This window comes from Arvicola amphibius, chromosome 4 (genome assembly GCF_903992535.2).
Source record: "Arvicola amphibius chromosome 4, mArvAmp1.2, whole genome shotgun sequence".
Classification (NCBI taxonomy): domain Eukaryota; kingdom Metazoa; phylum Chordata; class Mammalia; order Rodentia; family Cricetidae; genus Arvicola; species Arvicola amphibius.
Window position 1 is genome coordinate 99,680,360 of NC_052050.1, and position 17,778 is coordinate 99,698,137.

At 43.6% G+C, this 17,778-nt stretch overlaps 1 long non-coding RNA gene across 1 annotated transcript; it reads left to right on the top strand.

The window, feature by feature from the left end:
* Positions 1 to 22: 22 nt before the first annotated feature.
* Positions 23 to 12,300, top strand: LOC119813729. The gene is made up of 3 exons (XR_005285213.1): positions 23 to 340; positions 1,313 to 1,566; positions 9,923 to 12,300. It is a non-coding gene; the product is annotated as an uncharacterized LOC119813729 (long non-coding RNA).
* The last annotated feature ends 5,478 nt before the right edge of the window (positions 12,301 to 17,778 follow it).

Genomic DNA, 17,778 nt, shown 5'->3' on the forward strand with positions numbered 1-17,778 from the left:
GCGTGTAGTTGGTGGTGAGGGAGCCGGCAGGGGTCAGAGCCATCGCTGAGGCGGCGCTTTGCGTCCGGCTCTTCCTAAGGCACCGCGCCTCGCAAGCCCTGCAGCTCCTCCACGGAGGAAAGCGGGAGCGCGTCCTGAGGAGAGACTGGAGCCCTGTCCTCAACCCTGTGCAGGCCCCTGAAGAGCGGGAAGCCGAGGCTCCTCCACCCCGTTGTGGCTTCGGGCGTCGCTTTCCCCTAGTTGGTGCTGTTCCCTGAAATAATGAGGAACCGCCAGGAGCAGGGGCGTGAAGCTGAGTGAGGAAGAAGAAGATGAGTCGGTCTCCGGAGCGTCGGCTCAGGTAAACCCTGGACTATCAATAAGTAGCGCAATACTCCAGAATGTCTCCTTCCTACTTCTCTCCCTTCCGCAGAGACCACAGCCTCCTAGAAGCTTCCAGGACCGTTAGACGCATACTCTACTTATTTCCTCTTTACGAATAGATACAGTATACGTTTTCTTTTTAAATTAGGAGTAGTTGCCGAGCATACCCATTGTGCTGACCTTGCCTTATAACAGCGGTGTTGTTCTCAGTATCGGAAGCTCCGAGTGGTACCATTAGTTTTTATTTTGTTTTGTTTGTTTGTTTGTTTGTTTTGAGACAGAGTTCAGAATATCCTAGAACTCTTCTCTAGACCAGACTGGCCTCGAACTGAGATCCTCCTGCCTCAGCCTCCACAGTGCTGAAGTTAAAGGCGTACGCCAACACGCTCCATTTATTTTATTTTATTTTATTTTTTTTTGGTCAAGAGCTTGCTATTTAGCCCAGGTTGTCCTGAAACTTGACTCAATCCTCCTCCCCTGCATCCCGAGGCTGGGATTACAAGGGTGAGTGAGCCCCACAGCCTTTGTACCAGCACAGCTCCATAGTTTTTTTTAGGAGCTATGGGGTAGCTATTGAGGCTAGTGACAGTCTTTTCTCAACTAGCTGTGTGAAGTTTTTCGAGACCTGAAGAAATGAAGTAGAATGTTATCTGTCGCCTTTTGTTTCCAAAAGCGGCCCTTCTAGGAAAGAATAACGCTCTTCTGCTAGTGTCTAATAAGGATCTTGTCTTAAATCAACTTGTACTAAACATTTTGGAAAAAGTCATTGGCACCTTCTTCTGTTTTAGAATCTACTATAAGATGAACTTTTAGCATATTGCAGTGAATTGTTACATTGGGCTTGAGGTATCCAGGCTTCTTAATACACTAACACACTCCAAAAAGCATCCATTGTTTGAGAACTAGACTTTTTAAAAAAAAGATATTTATTTTTATTTTATGTGTACAGGTGTTTTGCTTTCATGTATGTCTGTGCACCACATGTGTGCAGTGCCTGTGGAACCCAGAAGAGGGTGTTGAACCCTTCTAGAACTGGAATTACAGTTGGCTGTAAACCATCATGTGAGTGCTGGGACACAAACCCAGGTCTGGAAGAGCGGCCAATGCTCTTAGCTGCTGAGCCATCTCTCCAGCCCCAAGCACCAGACTTCTGGGCTAAGGAAACGGCATGAATTCAGATGATCCTGGAGGTGTTTGGAAACGGTAAGTGACCAAAGCCAGAGAAGTGCAAAATGGAGGGATGGGATGGGATAGAGGCTTTAAAAACTGACAAAGTAAGCCGGGCGGTGGTGGCGCACGCCTTTAATCCCAGCACTTGGGAGGCAGAGGCAGGCGGATCTCTGTGAGTTCGAGACCAGCCTGGTCTACAAGAGCTAGTTCCAGGACAGGCTCCAAAGCCACAGAGAAACCCTGTCTTGAAAAACCAAAAAAAAATAAAAATAAAAATAAATAAATAAATAAATAAATAAAAATAAAAACTGACAAAGTAGCTCGTTGTTAAACTATGGTCACACTTGAGAGAAATCATAAGAATACTCATGCTAATAATGCTCTTTAGTAAAGTTGATCTAGTGTGGCATTGCAAGGTGAGAGAGCTGAAACTGGTATTGCTACTCCCACGTCATGAAACATCAGCACACACCTTTCAGTGTGGGCGATTTAGTGACTGGGTTCTTCCTAATACAGTGTTAAGAAGGTGATAGGATGCCAAGCCTGGCATGGTACTTGTTATACCACTACTTAGAAGCCTAAGGCAGGAGGATTGCAGTGAATTCTAGGCCAGAGAGGAAGCCAGGTGCCATGTTGTGAAGCTGCTTTGACAACCAGCTAGTAATCATACACATGAAGTTGGAAGTGGAGCCTTCTATGTGGGCACATGAGAGACTCCAATCAGAACCATCTGGATGTGCTGTTCCCAGCTTTCTCACAAAAACTGAGTAAGCTTTTGCTAATTTTAGCTATCAAACGAGAGTGGTTTGTTCTCTATCAGTACGTATTTGATAGACATTTATAGTCTTTTTGGCTTTAAACCCACTCACATATTCAACTATGTAACTTTGAATTTTCACACCACACATTCACCAGTTCTTACACAAACTCATTACCATCCCTTAACCTGCTTCTCTTCTTGTATTTCCTTCTCAGTTATTGGGTACAGCTAAGACAAACATGAGAATTATCTTTAGCTCTTTTCAACCCTGAATGTGATGAGTAATAGTTTGCTCTGTGGGTTTGGTGGCTCACATCCCTAATACCAGCTCTTGGAATTATGGAATTAGGAATTTCAAGGTGAGCTTCAGTTACTGGGAATGTTCAAGGCCAATCTCAGCCACATAAAACCCTGTCTTAAAATAAAATAAAATCTTGGAGATATGTAGAAACCTAGATTCCCCAAATTCCTGAGCCTGAATTATTTGACAAATGTGTGGTATTGATAAAATTTGAAAATGGAAGAAAAAGGAACAGTTTAGGAGGCCATTGGAGTGGATTCTTTTGGGCTGGTGAAATGACTCAGCAGGTGCATATGCCTGCCATCAAGCATGGCCACCTGAGTTTGACCCAAAGAACCCACATCATAAAAGGAGAAATCAGATTCCTGCACATTGTCTTCTGATTGCCAGATGTGAGCTCTGGCACATGAGCCATGGCAGAGGTGTGCCCACTTGAACTCACACACATAAGAAAATGGAATAAAACTAATTTTAAAAATATTCTTATTCAGTATTTCAAGTTTAAAGTTCCAGTGCTATAAGTAATTCTGGGATGTGGAAAAAATGGTTCTGAGAAAAAAAATGAAATTTAGAGGTCTTCTTCATAGGGATGGTGACGTGTCTGGAATAAGGGGAGATTGCAAGAAGTACAGAGCGAAAACAACTGTAATGAAGTCTGTGATTGTGGATTAGGAGGAAAGAAGAGCCAAGAAACAAACAAACAAACAAACAAAAAAAAAACCAGCTAAGTGGTGATAGCACATGCCTTTAATCTTAGCACTTGAAAAAAAAAAAGAAAAGAAAATGGTGGGGAGACCCAGTTTAAGAATGAGTCATCTTCCAGATGTGAGGTGACATCTGGGGAGTCGACTTTGGATGCTGTGCTGGTTAGTGTGGCAGTTTGAATGGGAATGGTTCCTATAGATTTGAATGAATGGTCATCAGGGAGTGGCACTCTTTGAAAGGATCTGGAAGTATGGCCTTGTTGGAGGAAGTATGTCACTGGGGGTGGGCTTTGAGGTTTCAAAAACTCAAGCTAGGCCCATGATCTCTCTCCTGCTGCCTGCAGATTTGGATGTAGACTTCTCAGCTACTTCTCCAGCACCATGTCTGCCTGCATGCCACCATGCTCCCACCATGCTGACTGTGGACTAACCCTCTGAACTGTAAGCCAGCCACAGTTAGATGTTGTGGCCATAGTGTGCCTTTACTAAGGGACATTATTAAGACATTGCACATTGACTAGGGCATTGCACATTGACTAAGATAGTTTCATAGTTTTCAATTTGATACAAGCTGGAGTCATTTGGGAAGAAGAAACCTCAATTGAGAAAATACCTCCAAGCAAATTAGCCTGTAGGAAAGGCATTTTCTTGATTAATGATGTGGGTGGACTCAACCAACTATGGGCTGTACCACCCTTGGGCAGATGGGTCTAGGTTGTATAAGAAGGCAAGAGGAACAAGCCAATAAGCAGTGTTTCTCCATGGTTTCTGCTCCAATTCTTGCCCTGATTTACCTCAGTGATGGAGTATAACCTGAGAGGTATAATATGATATTAACCCTGCCCCAATTTTTTTTTTGACCAGTGTTTTATCATAGCAGTAGAAAATAAAGACAGATATCTTCCTCAATTGCTTCTCTACCTTATTTTATTTTTTTAAAGATTTATTTATTTATTATGTATACAGTGTTCTGCCTCCATGTATGCCCGCACGCCAGAGGAGGACGCCAAATCTCATTACAGATGGTTGTGAGCCACCATGTGGTTGTTGGGAATTGAACTCAGGACCTTTGGAAGAGCAGCCAGTGCTCTTAACCACTGAGCCAGCTCTCCAGCCCTCTACCTTATTATTGAGACAATCTAACTAACCTGGAGTTTGCTGGCCCTGGGGATCTACCTCTCAGTTCCTCAGCTCTAGAGTTAAAGACAAGCCCTGCCATGCCTGGCTTCTTTACATGGGTACTAAGATCCAAACACAAACAAAGCAAACATTATAACCACCGAGTCATGTTGGTAGCATTTATAGAAGTAGATTTTCTTTTTGGGGGCGTGGAGACAGTCTGTCTCTCTCTCTCTCTCTCTCTCTCTCTCTCTCTCTCTCTATATATATATATATATACATACATATATACATATATCATATTCTTTTTTGTTATTATTATGTATACATTGTTCTGCCTGCAGGCCAGAAGACCTCATTACAAGACCTCATTACAGATTATTGTTAATCCCCATGTGGTGGCTGGGAATTGAACTCAGGACCTCTGGAAGAACAGTCAATGTTCTTAACCTCTGAGCCATCTCTCTCTCCAGCCCGACAGTCTCTTTTTTTAATAGCCTTGACTGCCCTGGAACACACTCTGTAGACCAAGCTGGATTCACAGACATCATCTTGCCTCTTCCTCCTGGGTGCTGGGTGTATTCACCACCATGCTCAGAACAAGTGTTTTTAAGGTGGTGACCTCATCTTTAAAATCAATAGGACTGAATTGCACCTCCCCTTGGTAATTTACAACTTGGGACAAAGTAAGGTGAACAAATTGTTTGGTCAAGGTCACTATTGCCATGATGAAACACCATGACCAAAGCAACTTGGGGAGAAAAGGGTTTATTTTACCTACACTTCCATGTCACTGTCAGGACAGGAACTCAAACAGGACAGAAACCTGGAGACAGGCATTGGTGCAGAGCCCATGGAGAGGAGGAGGATGGTTCCTCACCTTACACTCGACACATCCAGACAGTCCAGGGCCCGACTGTCTGAAGGGTACTCAAGTTTATCCTGATTTTCCCTCACCTCCATCTAACTCATTCTCAACCTCTGCATACTCAGAATGGGTGGGGTTGTGCTCCACCTCAGTCGAGCCAGACCCTAGCTGTACTCCGTTTCAGAGAGGCACCCCTAATGGGCCCCAACCCCTGTTAGAGGAAGGGACGGGAAATGGGCAGAGGCCTAGGCATTTTGTAGTCTGTTCCTTTCAGCCAGTGATCTGTATAATTGAAAGACCCAAAATTCTCCCTTTTCTGAGAACCGTAGACCCTCAACAACTTGTCAGAAACTTTGCCAGTCAGCCTGCCTGGGTTGGTTATAAGCAGGTTTTAGGTATCCTGTTTTATTACTGAGGCCAGGAAGGCTGCAATGGGTTCATTGGAAAAAAAGAGCTGAGTGAATATTGCCCTCAAACCTTAAACTGGAATCCCAGCACTAATCAAGGTAGCAGGGCTCTCCACCTATCGCCCGGCCCTGCTGACCAGAATAAGAGTAGTGCATAGAAAGCCATTTAATATCTCAGAGGTATCTGAAATAATTTGAGGAATCCTGCTGGGTTGCTGGAGCATCTCCAAGAGGCTTACCAGGATATGGACAGCCCAGAAAACCAGGGGGTCGCTAACATTTCTTTCCTTACCCAGTCAGCCCCAATCATTTGAAGAAGTTAGAAGGGCTGAAGGAATGAACAGGTCACAGCTGTTATAAATTACTCAGAAGACTTAACAGCAGAGATCCAGATGAGGACATAAGGCTGGCCAGGATAATGATAACCAACTTCAGAGAGGGCCTGATGGTTGCCTTCAGACAACCAAATCATACCTGAGCCAGGATGAAGAAGAACCAGTGTGCATATTGTAGAGAAAAAGTACACTGGAAAAACAGGAGCCCAAAAGTTCATAGACATGAAAAAGAGAGCTGATCTTCAGTCTTAACTGGATCAAATTGATAGGGCCAGGGCACCATACCAGTGAGCCCCCAAGAGCCCATGGTTACAGGAAAATAGAGCGCAAAATTCTGGTTTCTGGTAAGCATGAATACAGCCCATCAGTGCTGACCTGGCCTCTAAAACCCCGTCACTGAGGAGAGAACCACTAGCCAAGAAGTGAACCTTGGGTAAGGTTCTGTGATTCATTCTTTTCTTGTTATGCCAGATTTCCATATCCCCTGATTCGTAGAGGTTTGTTGAGAAAACTTAATGCCACCATTATCTTGTTCAATGAGAATAAAGCCATTCTGGACCTGGCAAGTCCATACTCAGCAATTCTGGTAAATTGTCCTTTTTCAGAAGACTATAAAATGACAAATAAAAATGAGTATTGAAAAACTAGGAGCTGATGAATCACGCCTAACAAAATTAATGTTAAGTTTTCTGCAGTATAGGTAGAGACTAATTCCCCTGCACTGGTCTCACAATAATTATTCAACTCTTGAACTCAGCTTTGCTTGTATAGGTTAGATATCCAGTTGCAAAGGAAGCCAAAAAAAAGTAGAAACTGTTTACCCTCAAGTGCCTAATCCTTATACTTTACTCAGCCTGTTAGCTCCAGGAAAAACTGTATACACTGTCTTAGACCTAAGGATGCCTTTTTCTCTCTGCGTCTGGATCCTGTGAACCAATCCATGTTTGCTTTTGAATGGACAGATCCCAAGTCAGGGTTCAATGACCTATTGAACTGGTCTCAACTTCTACAGGGGTTTAAGAACTACCCCATTCTAAAGTTGTGGTGGCTCACACCTTTAATCCCAGCACTATGGAGGCAGAGGCAGGTGGAGTTCTGTGAGGCTCGCCTGGTCTACAGAGATAGTTCCAGGGTAGCTAGGGCTCTTATAAAAAGAAACCCTGTCTCAAAAAAACAAAACAAAACAAACAAACAAAAAAAAACTCTCCCCACTCTGATGAGGCTCTTAGTGCAGACCTCCTTGAGTATCACCAATCGCAACTGAAAATCACCCTCTTGCAATATTTGAAGGATCTCATTGTTGCACACACCCTCAAAGAGTGCCAGCAAACTACGGTGGAGAAACACTCCAGCAGCTGGGCTACTAGGTATCTGACAAAAAAGGCCCAATTATGCTTCAATAAGGTAACTTAATCTGGGACATAGCATGGAGGGAGGCAGCAGGATCCTGTCCTCAGGCAGGATACAAGCTATCGTGAATATTCATGAACAACAGGATAAAAGGCAGGTGAGAGAATTCCCGGTTACAGACTATGGGTACCTAACTTGGCAGAATTAGCAAAACCATTATAATTGAGCCTAGGAGGAAATGACCCTCTGAGCTGGGAGGGCAAGGAAAAGGAGACTCCAGTGCTCAGGTTACCTGACATTGCTAAACCTTTCCACTTGATTGTAGATGAATAAAATTGGTTGATGAAAGGCATATTGACTCAAACTTGGGGACCATGAAAAAGACCTGTGGCACCAGGCGGTGGTGGTGCACACCTTTAATCCCAGCACTCGGGAGGCAGAGGCAGGTGGATCTCTGTGAGTTCGAGACCAGCCTGGTCTACAAGAGCTAGTTCCAGGACAGGCTCCAAAGCTACATACAGAGAAACCATCTCAAAAAACAAAAAAGGCCTGTAGCTTATTTGTCTAAACACCTAGACCCAGTTGTATCAGGATGACCAGTTTGCATCCAGGCTATTGCTGCCACTGCATTATTGATAAAAGAAGTTGATAAATGGACCATGAGGAAGGAGTTGGTTGTCACTACACCATTGAAATGCTCCTTTGGGGAGCCTCTGAGTGCTAGCTGTCAAACACGTGCTTACTCATTATTGGGCTCTCATTTTTGATGCATCCAGGATCAGATTCTCAACTTCTGCATTGTTGAGCCCAGCATCTCTTCTGCCTAACCCCAAAGAATAGCTAGTCCATGACCATGTCTAAGCCATTGACCATCTGCAGTGTGGATGACTAGACCTGTGAGTCCAGCCTGTCAGAAAGGCAGATGCAACCCTGTTCACCAATGAAAGCGGCTATATGCAGGATGGGCCGAGGTGTGCTGGTACAGCTCTAGTGACACTCATTGAGGTAACCTGAGCTCAATCTCTTCCTCAAGGAGTATCAGCCCAAAAGCAGAACTAATAGCCTTGATTCAGGCACTAAGGTGGGGAAATAGTCAACCATCAACATCTATACTGGTAGCTGTATGCCTTTGCCATTCCACATATCCACGATGCCTTGTACAGGAACGAGGCGTGCTAACCCTGAGGGAAAGGAGATCAAAACCAAAGAGGAGGAGATCGTAGCTCTCCTAGCAGCTATTTGGCTGCCAGAAAAGCTTGCTATTGTCCATTGTCTAGGACACCATAGAGGGGACTCAGTTGAAGGATGAGTCAACAGATTTACTGATGCCATGGCAAAAGGAGTTACCACAGAGCCAATGGGGCCACTGCAAATATCAGGCCCTCTCAATACTCATCCTCCTGCCTGAGCCACACCTGCTAGAATGTCCTGTGTATACTAGCAAGGAAGAAAACTGGACCGGACAAGGGTCCTCTGAGACAATGGGTTCTTCCTGCCAGAATTCCTGGGGCTACCCATTCTCACAAATTCATCAAAACACCTGGGATCAACCAAATTAAAAATTAATCAGGGATAGGTACTTTCTATACCACGTGGCTGAAAGGGTTGAACAAATCGCCTGCCACTGTGCTGTCACAAACCCAGGTGATTGTGAGAAAGGAAAACCAACACTTGTACCTATGGTGGGTGCTCGCAAAAAGAGACTTAACCTGGTAAACATTGGGAATTAGACTTTACTGAATTTGCTCTGATGAGGTTTGCCTACTGGTATTTGCTAGTTTTTTTTTTTTTAAGAATTTTTTAAATTTATTTATTTATTATGTATACAATATTCTGTCTACATGTATGCCTGAAGGCCAGAAGAGGGCAACAGATCTTATTACAGATGGTTGCGAACCACCATGTGGTTGCTGGGAATTGAACTCAGGACCTGTGGAAGAGCAGGCAATGCTCTTAACCGCTGAGCCATCTCTCCAGCCCTTTTTTTTTTTTAAAAAAGATGTATTTATTTAGTGTGTATGCAGTGTTCTATATGTGTCCCTGCAGGCCAGAAGATGGCACCAGATTGCAATCCAAGGGGTTGTGAGCCACCATGTGGTTGCTGAGAATTGACTTCAACCCCGGTATTTGCTAGTTTTTATAGATACTTTTTCAGGATGGGTAAGAAGCCTTTCCCACCAGCTCAGAAACAGCTAATATAGTTATTAATGGACATTATTTCCCTATTTGGTCTTCCCTCCTTTTTAGGGTCTGATAAAGGCAGGGCCTTCATGGTAGCCAAAACTCCAGGAATACATGAAAATTATACTGTGCCTGTAGATCACAGAGTTTAGGACAGGTAGAAAGAAATAACTATTTACAAAACCATTTATTAAATTGTGGGCAGAAACTAGCAAAGGGGTGGACAGAATTTCTCCTTACTGTTCTTTTTAGGATCAGGTGCTCCCCTGTCAGGACAAGTGAAATGTTTGGCCGACCACTTCCACTTATTCCTATCATGGGAAGGCCACAGATTATTGAGCTGTCTAATCGTTCCTTCCTCAAGTCCTTACAGGCACCATAGCAGACAACCAGAGCCATCTGTCACCCACTGCCTGCACCACCCTTGACTGAATCAGCACACAGGTTCCAACCTGGGGACTTGGTGTGGGTCCACCACTTACCCAGCAAGACTCCGGAACCTTCCTGGAAGGAACTGTATCCTGTGATCCAAAGGCCATCAAGGTAGTATGACTGCAGTTTGGATCCACCAATCCCATGTAAAGGTGGACATAGCCAGCCAGGGGAAGGTGACAAATGGAGGGTCATGCAAACTTCCCATTGCCCTCTAAAGGTATAGCTGACCTGCATCTTGAACTCAGACTGACACTAATATTGGGAATCTTGGTAGGTAACTCCTATATATGGCCAACTAAAAGTGTTGAAGTCTGGGATTGGGAACTGTCTCGAACTGCAGATAAGAAAATAATAGGCATTTTCTGGAATGCCACCTCTCAACCTGTGTTTAGATTCATCCTGTGCGATTTCTTTGATAACAATAAACTTATGGCTGAATGGGAAAGTTAAAGTCCAGTTCACCCAGGGTGTGGGACCAAAATGCAGGAAATATCCTTCTGGCCTTCACCATTTTATGCATGCCCAGCCGATGGGCCTATACATTGTCATAAATGTAAAGAGATCATTGTTCCACCCCAGGCTGTGAGACTAAGTCTGACCAGGGTGGACATAAAGACCCATTCATCTCCATTCAGTGAGTGTATCCTTCTCAGGATTGTAAACCTGGGACCTGCAACCCCTTCACTTTCAAGATCACGGCCTGGAATGAATTGAGCTCCAAACACTGGCTTGCAGGTCAGACCTGGGGGTTTGTACTTAAATTTAAGAATTATGGAAACAGTCCCGGTGTAGAATTCACTATTCAGAAAAGGGTACCATCCTACCTAGCCAATCCTGTAGGTCTTAAAATAAACTGGCAGCCTCAGTCAGGGATTAGGGTATCTCATTTCTCTGTCCCCCCTTCTCAGGCCACTCCACCCACAGTCACAATCAAGAGGCTGCAGTAATAGAGTCATCCTCACCCCTACTGCAGTACGGACTCATATCCCCTGGTGATGTCCCTGAGCTCAAGACCTTGAAGTTACTGCATAATTGGACAAATTATACACACCCAGCCTGGGAAGACATTGTTAGCTTTGTCTAGGTCCCAGGCCTCCCTGTTATATGGGCTAGAGGTCAATCTCTCTATTAACTACTACCCCACCAGAAAATTTAAATTGAGTATAAAACTTTTGCCTGATTATGAAGGACATTTCCATTCTGAGGCTCATTAGGGCCTTGTTAGAAAAGAGTGTCAGTCGCAGCTCTACCCCTCCTCATGAAGCAGGAGTCAGAGGTCAGTAGCATCAGCCCTAGTTACTCAAGACCAGAGTTTTCAAACACTAAGGAATAAAGTAGACCAAGACATAGCGTGGAAAACAAGTAGTTTCCCCAGCAGAAATGGTTTTATAGAAGCATCGAGGACTGGATTTGTTACTCTTGAAGGAAAGTCGTTTTTGTGCTGTTGTAAGTAAAAACTGTCTCTGTGTCAGTAACTCGGGAGTTACATTGAAAACTTTAGATATGATTCAGAAAAACTTAGATTCAAGGGCAAAGGAGTGAACTGAGGCTTCTAATTGGTTCAGTCTCTTTTCTCTTGGTCCCCATGACTTATACCCTTTAATGGTCATGGCTGGGCCTCTGCTTCATACTGCTCCTTGGCATCACAGTTGGCCCCTGCATTTGAAGTTGGCTACTAACATTAAAAGTAGAATCAAGTCTGTTGCTAAAATATGAGCCCTACAGGCTCGTTACCAACCTGTACTTCAGCATGAATTGATTTAACTTCTGTGAACTAGAGCCAGTAGGGAATGTGATGGCTAAGGTACCCATTTTAGTAGTTTTTCCCTTTAACTTAAATTCATGATTTTTTGTGCCCTTTCCAGAATGGTATAACTGTTGTGAAATAATTAGCTGCTTGCTCTGGCTTTTGTAACTCACTGATGTATGTAAGGGGAGTGAGGCAGTTTCTCACAGAGATGCAAATTCACAGAAAAATTAAGTCATTGTGGGTTTGCCTTTTAAAAACCCTTCTTTCAACCCCTTATGGGAGCTATGCCTTTAATTTGGCTTTAAGGCTATCACCCTGCTAGCAGTTTTAATAAATTCATCTAATTGTAATCTGGATTGATTCTGTGGTCCTTTCCTGGTGGTCTCGAATTTTGTAACAACCCAGCCTGAACTCCTTGTGTGGCAACGGGTTTATAATTTTGGTCTTTCTGTAGTGAAATTCTGTATTCCACCATCAGCCCACAGGAGAACTAGTTTTCTTTCCTTTTTTTAGGGTTTATTTATATATTTTATGTATATTAATGTTCTATCTGCAACTATGACTTTATGCCAGAAGAGGGCATCAGATCCCACTAGAGATGGATATGAGCTACAATGTGGGTGCTGGGAATTGAACTCAGGGCCTCTGGAAGAACAGCTAGTACTCTTAACCACTGAGCCATCTCTCCAGCCCTGGGAGAACTAGTTTTAAATCTAGGCAATAATCTGCAGAAATTTACAGCTTTTTTTTCCTTGTGATGTAACTTTTTGGTTTATTATTGGTTAATATTTTAGGACAAACTAAAAACATTAAATTAATCCATGTTTTTAAATTAACTTAGGTAATCTTAGGGGAAGCACTTCATTGAAGAATAAATAACTTAAATTCTATTTATTTGGTTTTTTTTAATTGATTTATTATGTATACTGTGTTCTGCCTGTATGTACCCCTGCAGGGCAGAAGAGGGCACCAGATCTCATTACAGATGGTTGTGAGCCACCACGAAGGTACCGGGAATTGAGCTCAGGACCGCTGGAAGAGCAGCCAGTGCTTTTAACTGCTGAGCCATCTCTCCAGCCCCTGTTTATTTGTTTTGATTGTAGAATTTAACCCAAGGCCTCTTGCATGGTAGGCAATCACTTTACCAACTGAGCGGTCATGGAGACAAAAACCAAGGATCACTTGTCATAACCAGAATCCGAATTTGAGAGTCTTATTAAGTCAGTCATCAGCTGCTTGGAGAGAAACCATTTTGCTTTCTGCAAGGAGCTTTTATTTTTATTTATTTGTTTTGTTTTGTCTTTTCAAGAGTGTGTTTCTCTGTGTAGCCCTGGCTGTCTTGTAACTCACTCTATAGATCAGGCTGACCTTGAACTCATAGATCCACCTGCCACTGCTGGGATTAAAGGTATGCACCACCACCGCCTGGCAAGCAAGCATTTTAATGGAAATGAAAAGCTGCAGTTCACTGGAGCATCTTGGCCTCAGTTATCTTGTTTTCTTGAGTCAAGATGTCACTTTTTAGCTCTGATAAAGACTTACCATTTTCTAAGGGATTTTCCCATAGGAAGGGGAATATAAGTGGAGGGGTGGAGGGAGGTGGGATGCCTTAGATGGCTGCAGTGGGGACAAGACAGAGGAACCGTGGCCCCATCTCAGCCACAGCCCTAAGATTCATTCTTATTCTTACTCTTTCCCTCTCCCCGTTTTTCTCCTCTTCAGTCTTCCTCCCTCTTCCTCCCACCTTCTCTCAAGACAATATCTCACTGTGTAGCCCTAGCTGGCCTGGAATTCACTGTGTAGACAAGATTGGCTTCAAATTCAAAAATTTCCCTGCCTCTGGAGGGCATGGGATTAAAGGCTTGTGGCACCATAACCAGCTATAAAAAATTTTATATTCATGTTGATTCTACCTTTTCTTTCTGAAGTTTTCATTTAGTCCCAGCACTTAGTAGGTAGAGGCAGGAGGATCACTACATAGATGTAAGACTGCCTCAAAAACCAAAAATGCAGCTGGATGTGGTGGCACACATGGTTAATTCCAGCACTCAGAAGGCAGAGGCAGGCAGATCTGAGACCATCTAGCCTTGGTCTACATAGTAAGTTCCCGAGCTACCCTGACTCAAGAAAACAAAACAAAAAAGTATCAAGCACAAGGTACTATTTGAGCACACACAAGATTAATATCTACACAAACACTTTATCCAAACAATACAGTATTATTTCTGTCATTGAAAATAATGAAGTTTGGAGCCAGGCGTTGCTGGCGAACGAACACCTTTAATCCCAACACTTGGGAGGCAGAGGCAGGTGAATTTATGTGAGTTTGAGGCCAACCTTGTTTACAGAGGGAGTTCTGGGACAGCCAGGGCTACACAGAGAAACCCTGTCTCAATTAAAAAAAAAATTTGGACGAGTGATATGGCTCTATGGGTAAGTGCACCCATTACCTATTCTGATGGCTTGAGTCCAACCCCTGGGGCCCATATAGTGGGAGAAGAAAACTGACTCACCTGCTAGTTGTCCTGCGACCTCCACCTCTGTGCCATGACATGTTTGTCAACCTCCTCATAGAAAACTTAATTTAAAAGAAAATAATGAAGTTTTAAAATTAAACATAATATTTATTAAAGAATACTTTAGCCGTGTTGGTGCACGGCTTTAATTGCAGACAGATCTCTGTGAGTTTAAGGCCAGCCTAGTTTACAGAGTGAGTTCTAGGACAGCCAGGACTACACAGAAAAACCCTGTCTTGAGAAACAAAAAACAAGAGCTGGGCAGTGGTGGTGCACACCTTTAATCTCAGCACTCAGGAGGCAGCTGCAGGCGGATCTCTCTTGAGTTTGAGGCCAGCCTGGTCTATAAGAGCTAGTTCCAGGACAGGCTCCAAAGCTACAAAGAAACCCTGTCTCGAAAAAAAAAAAAAGAATACTTTGCTGAATTTTTCAGAAAAGCAGGCCGATTTACAAGTTACATAACTGCCACCTAGTAAGCTCCTCCTTGGGAGCGGACAGCAGGTTCAGCAGAGTAATTCATAGGAAGCAAGAAGGAAATCCAGTTCAACACGACTCAATAGCCAGTATTGTTTCAAACTTCTAGAGACTGACACCATTCAATTTATTTTAGGTATATTTATTAATACAGTTCAATCTGGAAAAAAATAGTCTGTTGTACATGGTTAATTTTCTAAAATCACAGCTGTTCATAACAAAAAAAGAACAAATGAATTTTATTGGTTGGATGGAAAGCTTACATTCTGTGTGAGTTGACACTGACTGAACACATAGGGAAAAGCCCATGATCTTTGCATCCTGATTGGTGGGAAAATTGTGGGTTTTGTGCTTAAATACATGCTGAACTGAATGTTCATGGACATAGTCAGCTCCTGAGTCAGTATTGTCCCTGACTGGTCAGTTTCTGTCGTGTGCCCAGTAATCAGTATTGCTGTGCAGAACTTCTTGTCTCTGCTCTGGTTGATTCTGAGCCTCAGACCCACAACCACCACCACCTTGGGTCCTTGTGGGAGCTTGGTATGGTCTGGCCACCTCTGTTCCCACCCAGCCTTCTGGGTGAAAAACAGGTAACACATCTTTTCTTTTGAAAAATCAACACTGCATATTTAACATTCCTAGTTTTCCTTGTGCTCTCTGTGAGTACACTGACCTTTGTGCTTTCAGTGATTTTATAAATGTAGATAAAGGAGATGGAGTCTGACCTATTTTTCTGGCATTACTTCCCTGCATTTCTCAAAGGAAATTTTTTTTTCATTTTTTTATTAAAAATTTCCATATCCTCCCCTCCTCCCACTTCCCTCCCCTCCCCTCCACCCATACCCCCACTCCTTCCCTCTCCAGGCCAAAGAGCCATCAGGGTTCCCTTCACTATGTTAAGTCCAAGGTCCTCCCAACTCCCCCCAGGAGGCTCACACAGAGCCCGTCCATGCTGTAGAATCAAAGCCCATCGCTATTGTCCTTGGCTTCTCAGTCAGCCTCCACCGTCAGCCACATTGAAGAGTCCGGTTTGATCGCATGTTCCATCAGTCCCATTCCAACTGGTCTTGGTGATCTCCCGTTAGTTCTGTCCTGCCGTCTCAGTGGGTGAACGCACCCCTCATGGTCCTGACTTTCTTGCTCATGTTCTCCCTCCTTCTGCTCCTCATCAGGACCTTGGGAGCTCAGTCCAGTGCTCCAATGTGGGTCTCTGTTTCTGTCTCCATCCATCACCAGATGAAGGTTCCGCCTGGATGAAACTCCTCAGCCCTCAAAGGGAATTTTATTTGTAGCTAGCATGGAAGAAAATCCTAAGTGGAAATCAAAATTAAATCTCCCTTCAAGGATAGATTCTAGGAATTGTGGAATAGTCATAAAATAGATTATTACTGACTGATAAAAAAGAAATCTTTTTATTTTATGTGAGTTGTTTTGTTTTTATTTGAGACAGGGTTTCTGTAGCTCTGGCTGGTCTGAAACTTAATGTGTAGATTTGGCAGGCCTTAAACTCACAAAGATCGGCCTACAATGTGTTGGGGCTGAAGGCGTTTGCCACCATCAGTGTTCTAAAAGATGACGGACAACAGGCAGATACTGAGTTCATGTTCCATGGTCCCATCTGTCTGACATTCAACAGTTATTACTTTGGCAGGAGACTAGTTAGAAAGGGACAGAGGGAACTTCTAGGGATAGTGGAAATGTTTTGTATGTGTTGATGTATTCACTAGTATTGATGTGTATACACTTAAAAAATTTGTTGTAAGCCCTATTTGTACACTTTTACTGTATATAAATTTTAGCTTTAAAAATCTCTCCTTTGCTGGGCGGTGGTGGTGCACGCCTTTAATCCCGGCACTCGGGAGGCAGAGGCATGCGGATTTCTGAGAGTTCAAGTCCACCCTGGTCTACAGAGCTAGTTCCAGTACAGACTCCAAAGCTACAGAGAAACCCTGTCTCAAAAAACAAAAAAACAAAAAACAAAAAAAAACAAAACCAAAAAACAAACAAACAAACAAAAACCTCTCCTTCATTGCTGCCTACAAGATGTGCTGGAGTAAAAGTGGCACAGAAATTGTGGGAGTGGACAACCAATAACTGAGCAGAGACCCCTGCCCTGAAAGGGAGCCCACCCCTGACACTACCTGGAACACTAGGACTCAGAGGATGGATAGCCCAGAAACCTAGGATAGAACCAAACATGACAGGAAAGAAAAATGTCACTGTAATGATACCTAATGATATTTTACTATACTCTTAGATTGGTGCTTAGCCCAATAGACATCGGAGAGACTTTGTCTAGCAACTGATGGAAACAGATGCAGAGACCCATAGCTGAGTTTGGGGAATCCTGTTGAAGATAAGGAGGAAGGATTGTAGGAGCCAGAATGTCAAGGACATCACAAGAGAACCCACAGACTCAACTAACCTGGGCTCGTAGCTACAGAGCCTGAACCAGCACCTAGGGAGGCTACCTGAGTCTGACCTAAGCCCTATGTACATGTTACAGTTGTGTAGCTGGGTCTTCTTCTGGGTCTCCTAATATGGGAGAAGGGGCTGTCTCAGACTCTTTTGCCAGCTTTTGGGTATCTTTCCCTCCTACCGTGTTGCCCTGTCCAGCCTTAGTATGATATGCCATGTTTGGTTGATACTTGTGTGACACCTACCCTTTCTGAATATGGAGGAGGAGTGGATGGCAGGGCAGAGCAAAGGTGGGGGGAGAAACTAGGAGGAGAGGAGGGAGGGGAAACAGCAGTCGTGTGTAAATAATAATAAAAAATCATTTTTAAAAATCCTTGCCTTCATCCATAGTTCTGTTGCTTACCTGCCTCCCATTTTTGGGTCTGATTGTGTATATGTTTGCACATGTATGGGCATGTATGTGGAGGTGTGCATGTGGCGGTCAAAGATGTCTGGAGTCATTCTTGATCATTCTTCCAACCTTTCTCATTGATGCAGCTCTCATCACACATCAGGTGGATACTGTTTGAATATTAGATTCGTACACACACAAAAAAAGACAAGGGGCTGGAGAGATTGCTCAGCAGT